The sequence below is a fragment of the Pseudochaenichthys georgianus genome, chromosome 4 (genome assembly GCF_902827115.2).
Source record: "Pseudochaenichthys georgianus chromosome 4, fPseGeo1.2, whole genome shotgun sequence".
Taxonomy (NCBI): domain Eukaryota; kingdom Metazoa; phylum Chordata; class Actinopteri; order Perciformes; family Channichthyidae; genus Pseudochaenichthys; species Pseudochaenichthys georgianus.
Window position 1 is genome coordinate 7,587,159 of NC_047506.1, and position 16,793 is coordinate 7,603,951.

Consider the following 16,793-nt stretch of genomic DNA (forward strand, 5'->3'; position numbering starts at 1 on the left):
GATTGACTTGCCAAGTGTTTTCAGCTGTTCTCTGTATATTAATCTCATTAGGAGAGTTCTGTAGGAAGTGGGCAAGGCACACTCCATTATTTATGGAAGTGTAATTATCTATGGTGTCACAAGCAGGCAGGGATTTACAGGACCCCGGTTCTGCATCAGCACAATGGCTAGCTAGGTAATGAAGCGAACACACCTCCAGGCCCACAATACACTATCTGATCCGCTCCACTGTTTTCACTGCTCTTCGCTACACTATTCTGCTCCTCTGCAGTATATCTCAGGAAGGCATCCCAGCCTCAAAAAGCACAGTCGATAGCATTCACTTAAAATATATATAGAAAACGCTGATTGGAAACGATACAAATTTGACTAATCATCTTTTTTTTTGGCTCTCTTAGACCAACCAACGGATGAGTTGATTAATTAGGTGATTCACATATATAATAAATCACCAACTCGTTTGATAATGGATTGATTGTTTGATTTTTAAACAAAAATGTCAATTACTCACTTTGTCCACTTTCTCAAGTTTGTGCCTCATTTGTCTATTGGTATTTTAAATGGAGTATATTTGGGTATCGTATGATATCACTTTGGGCTCTACTAAATTACGTTTCAAAGAAAACGAAAAAATGAATCAACAGTTAAATTATTAATAATGAATAGATACCATTAGTTGTTCCTACATACGTGTTGCGCTGACGGCAACAAAGACAATTTGCGAATGACATTTCTGCTCAAATTGTAAAACTACACCGCAACGCAGAATGAAGTAGACGTTGGAAAATTTGGTTTACCGTAATGATTTCACATTTTAGGGAGAAGACAACATTTCTGATGCCTACAAAAGCACTTTTTTCTGAGACGCAATCAACACAGGCCCAATGTTTCTAAAAGCATGCAAATACCAGTTGAGAATTTTCTTCATTTTAACAAACGGTCATTGCACCATTACTGTTAAATATATAAAACATATGTAGAAGGAGTTTGCTCTAACACGTGTGCCTTCACTGCATCTTGGATTGAACAGCTGCGGAACAGATAGAAGTTTCTGTGGTGTTCTTAGCAGTAGGATTGATATCGTGTTATACAGAAAGACAGGGAAAGAAAGATTAAGCGAAAAGGCAACACCGAGTTAAAGGCAGGATTCAGCCGCTGGTTGTCTTTCCCTCTCAGGCCCAGCGTTTCAGTGTGTGTACAGACTTCGCAGCTTCCACAGCAGCTGCTGCAGCAACGATGGGGTCATTTACATATAAATGAAAGTTGCCGATCACACGCTGCTGACCCCATTTATTTCAGCGGACAGACAGACAGGCAGGCAAGGCAAGCGCAAGCGAGTTGCCGAATTACTCCAAATTACCGCATTTCCATCTCCACATCAGGCCTGTCAGCCCTGCAACCATCGTCCCGCTAGTTTTTGTGCCTCCCCCCTTCTCCTTCATGCACCCACCACCCGGTTTGGAGTGACTCTAATTGGCAACGGTGAATTTAAAGGACCTGTCAGGGGCTGAGGCTGTCACCACCCAGGACAGCGCAGCAAAGGAACAACATAGCCAGCTTATCACAGCGCAGCACGGCACGGCACGGCACAGCACAGAAACAACTGAGTCAGGTTAGCATAGCACACAGTCGACTTTGCATATCTATCTTGGAATAGCACAGCGTAAAGGCGTCGACCCAGCTCACCCTCAGGCACACATTTATGTTGGATGCAACACCCTGTGCCACGCTCTCTGTTTTTCTTTCTCCAGTATATGCTTTTTCGTTGTTTATCCTTGTTTTCGAATCCATCTATCTTGGAGACCATCATTTCTAATAAGGCAACAAGGTTTTTCTCTTCTTCCTCCCATTTCCCCACAATTCCCATGCTCCATTCTTACGCTACTGGTTTGCACGGGCATTTGGATTTAAATCCTGAGCCATATGACCTGCTAGCATCTTCATACGACCATTTACATAGACATACGATCACTGAAGACACACACACACACACACACACACACACACACACACACACACACACACACACACACACACACACACACACACACACACACACACACACACCATGTAGACATCACTTCAGGGGACATTACATTGACTTACATGCATTTCCTGGAGACTTATCCTAACCTTAACCTTAACCATAACCAACACATGCCTAACCCTAACCCTTACCCTAACCCTAACCCTAACCAAGTCTTCACCCTAAAATTAATGACTCCCCTCATGGGGACCTCCAATTCGTCCCCATGAGGGAGGCGAGTCCCCACACGTGACTGTGTAGACAGATTTAGGTCCCCATAAGTATAGTAATGCTAGGCCACACACACACACGCACGCACACACACACGCACACACACAGTATAGCCTTAAGTATGATGGCACTTTAGGTCTCATAGTTTTACAAGGCAGATTGTAAAACTACAGGCCAGCATGATCTTAATGTGACAGCTGTGTCCTTTTCCAGGAGACAGCACACACACACACACACACACACACACACACACACACACACACACACACACACACACACACACACACACACACACACACACACACACACACACACACACACACACACACACACACACACACACACACACACACACACACACACACACACACACACACACACACACACACACACACACACGCACTCACACGCACACTGGGTGTCTCCCAACTAAAGATAGTATTTCCTCCTATTATAATAAAGAGAGCATCCTCATGGAGAAAGGCAGCAGAGCTTGTATGCTTTATTTAGCTGGTAACGCAGCCTCCCTTCCTACTTATGTGTCTCTTCCCTGTCTCATTCTTGGCTGGCCAAGCACACACCCTTATTAGTTCATTAAAAACAGTATGCCGCTGCTGTCTGACTTCGGTACAGGCAAGGGACAGAAAAGAGGAAAAGAAAAGGGAGAGAGTCAAAACAGCACTCTCTAATTACTCGAGATTGATGCATCCAGTGAACATCCTGGTAATCAGTGTTGTTTTTATTTGTTGAATGGTAGGACAGGGATCGCAGGCAGGCTGACCCTCTGTGATCATTAACAGAATGAATGCCAGCGGAAGCACACACACCTCCTCTCTGCTTTCTTAGTGTTAGTGTTGGTCTGTGATTTCATGTGTTTTCACACATGTTGTTTTATTTTTAATGAACTTTACATCAGTGAGGACTGGAATGAACCTACTGTACCATTCTGTATGAGATCCATCCAATGCACTTGGAGTTCATGCACTTGGCTGTCATCCTATACCATTTATAAAGTATGCCATATTGATTTTTTTTATGAATGACTTGATAGTGGTATCTATATTTGTACATACAGCTACAGCACGTGCCTAAAGATATGAAAATATCTCAGACTAAAAGTAGACTTTTAAATAATGTTTACTAAGTTAGAGACTTTATGTTTACTTAGTACGCTCTAGAAAGTAAAAACCTTAATGGTTAATATTTTTTTTAAATAATTTATTTTAAACATATTTTCAGCATTTCTTTAGCTGAAGTGTTTGTGATGTATTTGCAGATACACATCTCCATTATTGGAAAAAGCCAATATCAAAGAAATGATCAGGGAGCTATAGTGTTGTTGAGATATTATTATTCAGAAGTATTGGTATAGCTATATCATATGCCGCTCTCGATATATATATTTTTTCGCTAAGCTATGTCTGTGTTCATCTGAGTCTTTACTCTCCATCTGCTGTTGTCCTAAGGGGAAGTGACAGTGCACATTCATTTCCATTGTATGAGGTTACTGTAAGGGACATATGGGTTTGGGTGAAGTCATGGGGAAAAAAGGGCGGGCAGAGTGTAATGGATGCAGCCACTTGAAAATATATTACTCTCATTTCATGGTAATTAATTAACGTACAGTAGCTGTTTGCTGGGGATCTCCGCCATGCCCCTGGGGGCTGACAGGCCATGAAACTGCAAATGTCATGACTCCCACTGACAGGAGGAAGGAGGGTAGGCTTCGATGGGTCAATGAGTAATTACAGTTATAGAGGAAATGGACTTAGTGTTAGGGAAGACACCATATTTACAACTTCATATTACATGCCCAGAGCTAGCTGTTATATTTATTTAAAGGTGGGGTAGGTAAGTTTCAGAAACCGGCTAGAGATACACTTTTTGTTATATTCCATGGAATGCTCTTAACATCCCGATAGCAATGAATATCTGAAGTGCTTTGACAAAAAATCAATAAAAAACGTCATCTGTGGAAGCCTTAGTACTGTAAAAAGTACAACCAATCATCTGAGCCGGCCCGGCTAAAATAACTGAATGGCCTACCTGCCTGTCGGCCTTCCATCTGTGCACAAACTTATCTCGTGCCCTCATTGGTCATGTGCGCGTGTGTGTGTGTTGGAGGAGGGGCTCTGTAAGGAAGTGGCAGATTTTTTCCGGTTGTGTATTTTCAAATTCTAGCGCACTCGAGCTGGTTTCTCCAAAATGACCGACCCCACCTTTAAGCTATGTCTTTGAAATGGACCTTTAAGCCTGCCACCACGTTTCTGAAACTTGTGTCTCAAACTCCAAACTTCAGTGTTGGTGTTGTAGAGAAAATCCACTAAAAGATAAGCAGCAGAAAACTCTAAAGTCCTATGCATATATATTCGGGGTATTTGTGACACACAGTAAAGCACAGAGAGAGTAAAAGTGGGAGTAAAATATGCAAAGGTCTAAATCCTCTCTTCATCTTCATCAGGAGCTCTTAAGACTCTCTGAGACACGTTTCCTCTGGTGACCAAAATGTTGGCTGCACGCATCGCTCACTCATACATCTGTGTGTGTGTGTGTGTGTGTGTGTGTGTGTGTGTGTGTGTGTGTGTGTGTGTGTGTGTGTGTGTGTGTGTGTGTGTGTGTGTGTGTGTGTGTGTGTGTGTGTGTGTGTGTGTGTGTGTGTGTGTGTGTGTGTGTGTGTGTGTGTGTGTGTGTGTGTGTGTGTGTGTGTGTGTGTGTGTGTGTGTGTGTGTGTGTGTGTGTGTGTGTGTGTGTGTGTGTGTGTGTGTGTGTGTGTGTGTGTGTGCGGTGTTTATAGTGGCTTAACGGCCTGTGCAGCCTGTCTACAAGCGGAACATAAGAAACGATTTGTGCTATGAATCATGGGTTTCACTGCTCCACACTGCTGCAGGATGTCGGGGGTGTTAATGAAGGCCTACAATTGCCACTATATCTTTCAACTGAGAGTAAAAAGAAGAGAATTCCAAATATGCGAGAGGAAGGCAAGAGTCTACTTTAAACGAGGGACTGAGGAGTTGGAAGAAGAGGAAGGAAGCAATCAACAGCTGTGTGGACTGCTTTACATTTTAAAAAGCCCTATAAAACCAATTTTAAGAGCTAAAATATGGCTAAGCTATACCACCATATTTTCTCACATTCTCATCAATTTTTCCCAGCATGTTTTTGTTTCTCAGTCTCTAAGTGTATGTTTTATATATATCCCACCCACACCCAGTACATGGCAGAGGAATGTGAAGGCATTTTGAAGCTACTGTCCTACCTCAGGATAACCTCCCGCAGCCCCAGCGATGTAGTGTCAGCAATGACATTGGGATTCTATTAGCAGGTTGTGCGAGGCTCTGGCCCCCTGCCCTGTGGTGAGACCTACCATTGATCTGTCATGGGAGATGGCTGCTCCCCGCTCCTCACTCCCATAGGGCTCAATTTGAACCTCTCCAAAAAACCAGGACCGAACCCTCTGCTTGAAATCTACCTGGGGAGCGGAGAGCGGAGGAGTCAAGGTCAGGCGCGACACCGCTGTGCAGATAAAGACGACTGCCTACGGTCGACACAGACCATAATGGCCAGTGAAAAGTGAGGTTATTTGTTATCGATTCCCAATGAGGGAAATCACCGGGTCTATATACTGCTGTTTATGGCTGGGCAAGGACCCCCCCGTGTGTGGGTGTGTGTGTGTGTGTGTGTGTGTGTGTGTGTGTGTGTGTGTGTGTGTGTGTGTGTGTGTGTGTGTGTGTGTGTGTGTGTGTGTGTGTGTGTGTGTGTGTGTGTGTGTGTGTGTGTGTGTGTGTGTGTGTGTGTGTGTGTGTGTGTGTGTGTGTGTGTGTGTGTGTGTGTGTGTGTGTGTGTGTGTGTGTGTGTGTGTGTGTGTGTGTGTGTGTGTGTGTGTGTGTGTGTGTGTGTGTGCGCCCAGACGGTCAATGCGAGGCCGAGAGAATCCTCTGAAGGACGGCGAAAAGAAATGAAAGTCTTTCCGTCACACCCTGGCTCTCTCTCCTTCTATTTTGAACGAGTGCATAGTGATCTGTTTTCCCAGCCTCATTTGTATTTTTACTGAATTACCCCGGATGCGCAACCTGAACCCACTTATGCATGTCACTTAGCGTTTGTTGAAGTTAGGCGAGACAGGGTCCTCATCAGGTTTCAATGAGGGAGGCTATGGCTAAGTGGCCACTTGTCATGTTTATTTATTTCTTTTTGTCTCTGATTCCCACATGATGCCTTTGTTGGCTGTCCAAGTTGTTTAGAAAGAAAGGGAAGAGACAAGGGATGATGGAGGCGTAAATACTATCATATATTGTCTGCTGTGTTTCATAAACTTTTAAGTGTTTAACTTTTCTATTTTGATATGGCTTGTTCTTGTATGGTATGAGTATAAAGCATGGACTCTTTAAGAGGTTAAATAAACGAATAGCGTTCCCCCCGTTGTGAATTTAATCTGTTTACATAAATTCATGGAATCTTTTAATCCTTTTTGACTTGCACAGTATGAAACGATGCTATAAGGAACACAGCGGTGTATGTGAATTAACAGTATGAAAGTACAAACAGAACAGAATATTGAAATTGCGCCCACAGGCTGGGGCAGCGAGACACTTCCTGGTGCTGCTCCATTTCATATGTATGAAAATCTCTCGCAGATCCATGATATACATTATAGATGAGGGCTCCCGTTCTGCACCCTAGTCACTGGAGCAGAATCTTTCCATGATACGCACCCCCAACACCTCCCCAACCCCCATTGCTGCCCACTCCTCTCCTCTCTTTCTCATCCCTCTCTCTAATAATGTCTCCTTTCATATGCCCCCCTGGTAGGAGCGTTGTTCCATCCCTCACCAGCTCCCTTTTATCCCTTTCCAGCCCTTTGGTCTTCTATCAATTCATCCTTCCATAAGTCTACATCTTTACTTCCACCCATCCACCCTTCCTTCCTTCACTTATAATCTGCCCCTCCCCCATCCCATGTAGCGAGGAACATGTGACCAGCAAGGTGGGAGCCTGCTGGCCCCCATCCCCGCAGTGCCACCATACGTTGATTTGTCTCCTCCGGTTCCATATTGATTTTGTTTTAAACAAGGGGGAAAAACACAAGAAGAATGAGCTGCCGGAGGTGACACGTAATACCAAAAAAAAGGTGGAAAGGGAGGAAAGAGAAAAGAAGATAAGTGCTTTTATGTATCAAATCTGAGTTGGGTCCCAGGGGATTATCAGGAGGAACTGTACAGAAGGTGAAGTGAAAAAGAAAGGGTCAGAAGGGAGGAACTGGAGATGAAGACAGAGAGAGAGAGAGTGTGATATCTTTTATTTAAAAATCTCTTTTTATTCCCACCCCTTACTTTGTGCTTGCTAAATGAGTTTTGGGGTTTGGCTATGTGGCAAATGCATCTCATTCTGTCATGGTACAGTTCCTGCCTTAAAATGATTCTCTGCTTAGTTCAATTTAACTTGTGTGCAGAATAATCGATCCCCCCATTAATTCTACTTAGCTGAGCTTCACAGTACAAGCCCGGGCTTGACTGGTCCACCAAGGCCAGCGCTTCTGAATGGCTGACCTTTACACGGCTCGGACTGCCATTGATTTTCAGCAGGACTTATTTCATGAACCGGGGTTTGGGACAGGGCGCCCAGATGAAGATGAACTATGAGGCACAATCTGTTTCTTTAGGCCTTCTCATTTGCTCTGCACTCATCCTTCTTTCTTTCTCCCTCCTCTTTACTTTGGAATCAGTACTGTACACCGACTGAGCTCTGTGGGTGGTGTAGTCTGAGAGCAAATCAAGCGTCCCCTGTGCGACCCCCCCTTGAGCTAAGAGCCCCCTGTGTCCTGTCAGTGGAGTGTTGGAGTGTGTGTGCACTTTATGTCCATGCTTTAGTGTTTACGTCGTATACATGTTCCGGTCCATGCTCGAGTGTATGTAGGTTACATTGTTAAGTGCTTCAGGAGGGCTCTCTCTGTGACACGGCCCCTCGGTATTTGCAGATAGGACATAATGCAAAGCAGAAAGTGTGAACAAGCCATTAGAGCTCCCAGGACTGCACTCGGAACCAAAGAGTCGAGGAAAACAATCCTGACCTCCTAAAACGACAGACACAACATCCACCCTCGAGCCTTTAGCGGTGAAGGGGAGAGAAAAGAAAGAAGAGAATCAATCTCAAATCCCCCAATGTAATTTCAGTAGGATTTAAGGTCCTATATTGCACCGTGTTAAATCTTTAAGTCCTAATTGTTAGATGAATGTGCTAAGATGAACATCATTCAAATGAATAAATAATACAAACTAAGACAAGAAGGGGAGGAAGTGTAGGAGGCTTCTGAGTGTGATTCAGCTCGAGTTCAAACAGAGTGCACACAGTGTCTCCCTTTCTCTCTCTTCCTCCCCTGCATAAGCGGTATATTAGTGACTATTGACTGTAAAAACCATCATTAAATACAGATAAGTACACATGTCCGTGGGAGGCACGAGGGGCAGGTGAGGCGACGCGCTGTCAGGGATGCTGCCGTTCAAATGGATGTGGAATGAGGGCACTGGTGGGGCTGACGGGGCCGACAGGTGTGTAGCATTTCCACTGCACCTCAAGTTGAGGCATCATCATTTCATGATGGGGCTCATCTCTCACTTGAGGTCTTGACAGGTCCCAACTTGGGACTCTGAATATATAAAATAGATATGCAGTACTTCTCTTGACCTGCTAGAAACACATTCATCCCATACTATCCCAAACTATCGGCGCGTTCACACCAAGTACTTTTCCCACAAAGGTTCCTGGGAACTCTTTAGTTCTCAGGAACTAAGTACAGATCGCGTTCACACCGGAAATTAGTTCCTGGGGGTGGATTAGGCAAATGAAGCCGCTGACATCACTTCTTCTTCTTCTACTGCTGCTTTGGGTTTACTGGCGTATACTGCCGCCCAAGATCCCCGGCCGGAAGTGCCCGGAGTTAGGGACTGGCTCTATGGACTCCCAGCAGCTTCTACTGAAGCCTTCCGAGTAAACGGCCAGAACGCCGACACCTCCTCATCTCCACCACTCCCATGTTTTATTTTGTGTTGTCATAAGTTAGTCTCTCTGCGTTTCTGCGCTGGGCTAATGCTAATGCTAATAATGCAATGCAAGGATAATAAAATGGCGGCTTCACCATTTTTTTTGGGAGTTTGACGGGGCGTGGTTTGCATTCCGCCCAGCCAATCAGACACGGGAACCTTTTTCTCCCACGAAAGTCCCTGCTCTCTAGCAGGGACTGAAAAGGGGGTACAAAAGGTTCTCTAGAACTAATTTAGTTCCTGGGACTTTTTGGTGTGAACGCAACTAAATCGTAGTTCTCAGGAACCTTTGTGGGAAAAGTACTGGGTGTGAACGCGCCTTATATATCACAGAGACTTGACATAAGGTTGGAGCCTCTGCTACTTTCTAAAAACCTCATGCAGTACGTGACACAACTTCCTTTAGTCCTCACTCGTCAACATTTAAATGTTAACACGTACAAATTCTGCCCACAGCCACATCCTCTCGCCCACTCCAAACCCCACCAATAATAATCGCCACCCCAAGGCCTTTGGAGGTAGTGTGGACTGGGAGTTGGCAGAGCCACTTTCGATTTGTTTTCCGCTCCAATGCTTCTTGTTCTCACTTCGTCAGAGTGTGTTTGCTGTAGATTGGTAGAAATGGCAAGAGGTCAGGCCGGTGTTTTTCATGTCTGGCCCTCAGGTTCTGTGCAGTTCAAGGTTGAATTAGACACATTGAGAGGGTTCTTTGTGTATATTTTGCAAAACCATTTTACTGTGTTCCGGCGTCAGACTTGAGTGGAGGAGGAGGAGGAGGAGGAGGAGGAGGAGGAGGAGAGGAGAGAGGAAGAGGAGGAAAAGAGAGACAGGGCTAGAAGACAGGCTTGTCCCCTTTGTTTTGTACTGAATGCGCTTATAGACAAGCAGGGATTTTCTCTAAGTGTCAGGATGAAACATAAGGAAGCTTTACAGCCAAGGGATGGAGTGGAGGGAGAGTGATGGAAGCAGCAGAAGTCGTGTGTGTGTGTGTGTGTGTGTGTGTGTGTGTTCAGTGATCGTATCGTGTGTGTGTGATAGAGAGACATGGGGTATTGATATGCTGGGAATGAAGCTCTGAGCAGATGGACAGCAGGCTGGCCCCGTGTCGATCCTGTGAGCTCTGGCTCCTTCTTGCCATCCCCCTTTGATGGACACTGACACAAACGAACACACACACACACACACACACACACACACACACACACACACACACACACACAACACACACACACACACACACACACACACACACACACACACACACACACACACACACACACACACACACACACACACACACACACACGAACCAGGCTACGAGTCCAGATCTCACCAACTTGATAATGGTCCTATAGGAAAACAAATGGTGTAACCTCCTATCATTAATAACCAGTATGTCATACTGATTTGTAGCTATGGCAGATGTGTCTGCGTAATGAGACCGAATGGAGAAGACCTCCAGTGGCATCTCAGAGTAGCCGGCAGGATTGTGGAAGAGGGTGTAGACTGGAAGCTTATAGAGAAAGAGATAGTTAAAGAAGACAACTTATGATCACTTTGGAAATAATGCAATTAATTGAGGGTTGTAGTTTTACTACCTAAACTCTTCCTGTCTGTATGTTTGAGTCTCTGTCCTGCTGGCATCCCTCAGACTTCTCTCCAGTTCAGTTCCAACATGCTTGGCTGCGCTGCTCTCTCTCTCTATCCTCCTCTGGCTTCTTCTTGTCTTGGTCCTCTCCCCCCCTACGAGGGGTGGCATAGGGAGTGCAGGGGGGAAAGTGCAAGTGTTGGTGAATTGCTAATAGGCAATCATAATGCTCAGGACAAGGATGCCTACTGGAGGTCCAGGGACCATTAAAGAAACGTCAACTCGGCATAGGTAGGCCAAGAATTATGAGTCAGTGGACAGGCAACAACTCTTGGCTCTTATTGGTCAGGGCAGCGGGCTGTAATCTGTCACAATCCTGGAGTTGCTGTGACAGCAGCAGGAGCATTCTGGGCTCAACACAGAGGGTAAAGGAAGCATGCAGCTTGTGTGTGTGTGTGTGTGTGTGTGTGTGTGTGTGTGTGTGTGTGTGTGTGTGTGTGTGTGTGTGTGTGTGTGTGTGTGTGTGTGTGTGTGTGTGTGTGTGTGTAAGCCTGTCTGAGTGTGGTGGACTGCATGTAAGGCTGTGCAATAAGCGGAAAATGGAAGGAAACTGACTTCATCACTATCTCGCACAACTTAATTTAATAATGTTTGTCTATTCAGAAAATGGATTCTATAAATCAACGGTAGCGTTCCCTATTAATGCTCCTGAAAGTACAAGAATGAATTACATTTAATCCTAAATACAAACAACTTGCGTCAGTTATGTGGCTTTAATCCAATCTGGCGAAGTCAAGTCAGCATTGTTCCACCAGCTTTAAGCAATTAAAAAAACAAAACATTTGAGTTCAGTTGAACTGGGATAACTCAAATATTGAATCCTAAATGTTGGAGAAAATGCAGCTGGCGTTGTACTAACAAAGGTTTGCCATATGATTTATGTGGGCGCAATTTGGCATCAGAAGACACAGTGTTGACAAATAAATTGGAAAAAGGTCTATTGGAAACATGAGCAATTTCTCTCATCACCTGGAGCACAACCAAGTCATAAAATATGAATATGTGCATCAGAATCAGAATACTTGTATTAGTCCCACAGAGGGGACATTTGCATCGTGACAGCAGACAGCTTAATGTTACAACAAGTACTAAGTTACGATATAATAAAAAAAAAGATTCAAATTACAAATCCTGTAACAGTTCTTAGGATTTAGCAGCCAGCTATAAGCCATGCATGTGAGGCAAGAAATGACAGCCAATTACACATTTGTCGAGATCATGTCTTGCCTGCTACACAAACGTGTGATAACGGCACTTCAAACCAAAATGTGCCACATATTGAATGAGATCCTATTTTAAACAAAGCATGCATCGACAATGATTCTGTTCTTAGGCAAGAAAACATGTAATAGTTCCCAAAACTGCAGAATTCAACAGTAATATAGAAAGGAATTTCTGTTCGTTGTTACCACACTGCGAGGATGGCATATCTGGAGATCTCTTGTATTTAAAGAGAGACTGTAAATGCACACGTACTGTGCCGCTGTGCCTGGGTGCGCACCGGCTGTACACGACGTTGTACACGACATTGTACATCCTTACCGGACATAATCTTCAAAACAAATGGCGTCGGTGCATAAGGGCACCTTTAAAAATTAAAGCTTCACACGAGTGTAGATCTGTAATTCTGTCACGGAACATATCCTCTGCTATTTTGCTACTTCCTGCTTGCTCCGGACCCTCACTCTGGTGCATGCTGGGATTGGCATGATGTTGCCCTTCTGAAGCCACTGGTTTGGGTCCGTCGTCATGATCTTATCTTTCTATGGACCGTTCCTCAAAACTGTGTGTGTGTGTGTGTGGTGTGTGTGTGTGTGTGTGTGTGTGTGTGTGTGTGTGTGTGTGTGTGTGGTGTGTGTGTGTGTGTGTGTGTGTGTGTGTGTGTGTGTGTGGTGTGTGTGTGTGTGCTGTGTGTGTGTGTGTGTGTGTGTGTGTGTGTGTGTGTGTGTGGTGTGTGTGTGTGTGTGTGTGTGTGTGTGTGTGTGTGTGTGTGTGTGAGTGAGCCCACCAAAAGCTTAAGCCTCCAGTGTGCTGCGCAGATAAGATTCATTAGATAGGTCTGTAAATGCAGGAGAGAGGCAAAGCGAGGCAGACGGAGAGAGAGTTTGAGCTCGCTGCTGCTCCAGCATTTGTTGACACAGATTTACAATGAGTGTCCCACTGCTTCACGCATTACAGTAACGCGCCATGTCAATAGCTCTCTGGGCTTGAAAAGCAACCGTGCCAAAGATGTCTGGGAGTGATGGCCTCCCCCTGATAACCAACGTGTGGCTCACACGTCTGGAAGTGGAGGGAGAAGGAGAGGGCAGTAAATGGAGAAATACATATTTGTTTTAAATAATAATAATCCTTGTATTTATTATAGCGCTTTATCAATGACTCTCAAAGCGCTTTACAAATACACATTACACATACAGATCATACATACATGTAACGGTCATCTACTGTGGACAATACCCACAGGCGCAAATTCGGGTGAAGTGTCTTGCCCAAGGACACAACGGCCTGACGCAGTGGGGCGGGAGCGGGTTTCGAACTGGTTCCCCAACGCACAGACCACTGCGCCACCCGTTTTATTTGTCTTATTAATAAATCCCAAACCACACTTCTCATTCAATCTCTACATCTTCTCAAGCATCTCTCATTAGTTTTGCTGTTTCTGTCAGTTCCCTATGATCCCTTTTCCTCCCTCTCTTACCCCTCTCTTTATCTCTTGGACGCCCCGCTACAGGCTCAGTAGGACAGCATTTAGGCATTAGCTCAATCCCCCTATCTACTCCCCCTCATGATTGCACACTGTTTCTGTCACCCACACACCCTTGTCCACTGCACAAGTCTTTTATGGACTCAGAGTCCCTAACACAAGTAGCGGTGGAGAGCTTATACTCCACAAGACAGGAAGACATAATCAAGAATGTGTGTGTGTGTGTGTGTGTGTGTGTGTGTGTGTGTGTGTGTGTGTGTGTGTGTGTGTGTGTGTGTGTGTGTGTGTGTGTGTGTGTGGTGTGTGTGTGTGGGTGTGGTGTGTGTGTGTGTGTGTGTGTGTGTGTGTGTGTGTGTGTGTGTGTGTGTGTGTGTGTGTGTGTGTGTGTGTGTGTGTGTGTGTGTGTGTGTGTGTGTGTGTGTGTGTGTGTGTGTGTGGTGTGTGTGTGTGTGTGTGTGTGGTGTGTGTGTGTGTGTGTGTGTGTGTGTGTGTGTGTGTGTGTGTGTGGAGGGTAGGGACAGCAGAGGTGGGAGAACAATTCAGATATTGTACTGAAGTACCAGAGTGTAGGAATACCCTGTTTCAAGTCAATATACAAAGGTATTTGTATCACAATATACTTAAAGTACTCATTATGCTGATCGGCCAGTTTTAATTTACTTTGTATGCTGCAGGGTAGCTTGTGAATGTCACTCCAGGTGTAACTAAAGTATAATTCACATCATTAACCCTATTCTGAAACTAACTCAAGGTATTGAATATTACAGTACTTGAGTAAATGTTCTTAGTTACTTTACACCACTGAGGGGCAGTTATAAGCACACTCAGCGGTGGAGTATTTTCAGTATATCAAACCCTTTACAGAAGTAATACAGATGTTGATGAGAACCAGCAGCATCAGCCTGTGCCATGCAGCGTGGTCTGCTGAGTCATGGGGCCACAAATGAGGTGGTTTTGATGTGTGACATTCACCTTCATGAGATCTTGATGAGAGCTGAGTTCTGCTCTGTGTGTAATGAGGGCTGGAGCAGTCAGACAGCTGGCCGACCACTTCAGCTAGTAAGGCAATGATAATAGAGGGGGTTGGAAAGGCTTTTGGAAAGCACTCGCTGGATGAACTTCAGGCTGTTCCACGGAGGCAGTTAGTGTTTTGGGGAAAGAGATAAACAGGAACTTGGATGGCATCAGACAACAGAAGGTCTAATGGTCTTAATCAGAGATGTAGTAGTGGTGCTAGTACTAATGGTACTACAGATAGCACATGTTTACGAGTTAGCAGTGGCCTCATTGCTAATTTGTGTATTTAAAGGAAGCATTCAATGTAACAGATGGATATCAACAGTCCCCCCCCCCCCCCCAAAAGGAGCCATTCAGCCTTTGAAACAAGTCATTTAACTACAAAGCAAAAACAAGAGTGTGCATTTGTGTCCCAAATTCTTCAGAATGCAAGTTCAGTTTTTTCTGTATTCAAAATGGATGTAGCCTTCTGGAGCAGGATTACGACGTGATATGGACTAGCTGAGGTGTGCAGGAGTCTGTCAGTCCATGTCAGCGCCTCCAGCTGTAAATCCTGTTGGTTCTGATAGGAATCCTAAAGCTTATAGTGGCTGCCATCTCCTTAGCACTGACTGATGCCTCTTATCAGGACCACCACACCGCTGCCGCCAGCACATTCTCACATATGGCTAAATTATAACCCCCCCGGTCAAACATTTCCCCACATGCCTCCGAACATACAGTGTATGGCCATGCTCACACAGATTCAGTATATCCACACATGGCCAGGCAGTACAGTATATCAAGGTCATACTGCCGTTAGATATCCACATGTCACTCACTTATACTTACATAAACATGGCATTCATAGAGCAGCGTGTATTTAAGCAGATCTTGTTATTCACAAAAACCCACATGTGAACTTAAGATGTGTAAGAAACACTCATTATAAGCTCAAAACATACAGGAATTTGTTCTTGATTAAATATACTGTATTTCCCGCAACCTTTCTATACTAACAAGGGACACAAGTTGGTTGTCGAGTATTCATTTCTCTGGCAATTTGTGATTCAACCATTTTCTTATAGTTTACAGACCAAACGACGGATAAATCAATAAAGAAAACAATGCAGGGTGAAGAAATCCACCCACACAACCTCTCCAAAGACTAAGATGGTCGCTTTGAATACCAAACAAATGAAATGTTATGTAAAGATTGGACTTTTCTACTGCGAAGACTACACACATGTAAATTATGATGTGGGTAGTTTAGTGTAGATTGAATAACTTAAACCCAGAGTACTGATTAGTTGAGCAAAAATGTGCATTGTTTCATAAAACACATCAATCAAATACTGCAAAACTTAAGCCTCAAAGTTTCTTGGGAAAGTGTTAAGATGTCTTTTCATATCCAGTTAATTTACAATATTAAGACATAGTTCATTACCCAGCTCGACTAAGCCTATTAAATTTGATCTTCATTTGTAATTTGGCTTTTTTTTTTTATTGGTAATGAACAATTATTGTGATTGCAATGAAGCACTTCATAACTATAAATCATTACTCCACAGCTCTCTCTCTGCTCCTCTCTCCTTCTCTCTCCTCTACTGTATACAGTACAGATTTATTAGCTGAAGCCGGGGCTCCCGGACAGCCACCACTCAGCACTCCTTTCGATCAATAATTGGAAATATTAATTATATCAGCAGAGACGGCGTAGTCAGAAGCGGGCTGTTTATGCTCCTATTACTGAGCAGTGCAGCAACATGAGCTTTGATGGCCCGCTAATACGTATTAATGATCCCAGGACAAACATTACTCCATATTAAACCTGAGTGAAAGCCAGAAGACATCACACATATTGTTTGGCTATTAGAGTTATTTTATTGCAAGCACTGTAAGTAAGTGCTGTTCCATAACTGCTGTAAAAAGACTTTTACTACTGAGAGCTTCTGCAAAACTAGGACAAGATTGAGTGCAATTGTATTCCCATTTACTGCATTCGGCTGTAGTGCAGGTCGGCTTTTTTTGAATTGTGTTAAAGTTAAGGACTATAAAAGTATTGAGGCTTGGAATTGAAACTCTTTCCAAAGCAGTATTATTGTCTTGCTACTGGACCTCTCTGGGGTCTCAGCCGAGTGAAGTCTGGGA

The 16,793-nt window shown here is 44.3% G+C and overlaps 1 protein-coding gene across 7 annotated transcripts in view; it reads left to right on the forward strand.

The window, feature by feature from the left end:
* celf5a (cugbp, Elav-like family member 5a) overlaps nt 1-16,793 on the forward strand; it is a 187,647-nt gene that overhangs the window by 79,551 nt on the left and 91,303 nt on the right. The gene's annotated exons all lie outside the window — the stretch shown is intronic.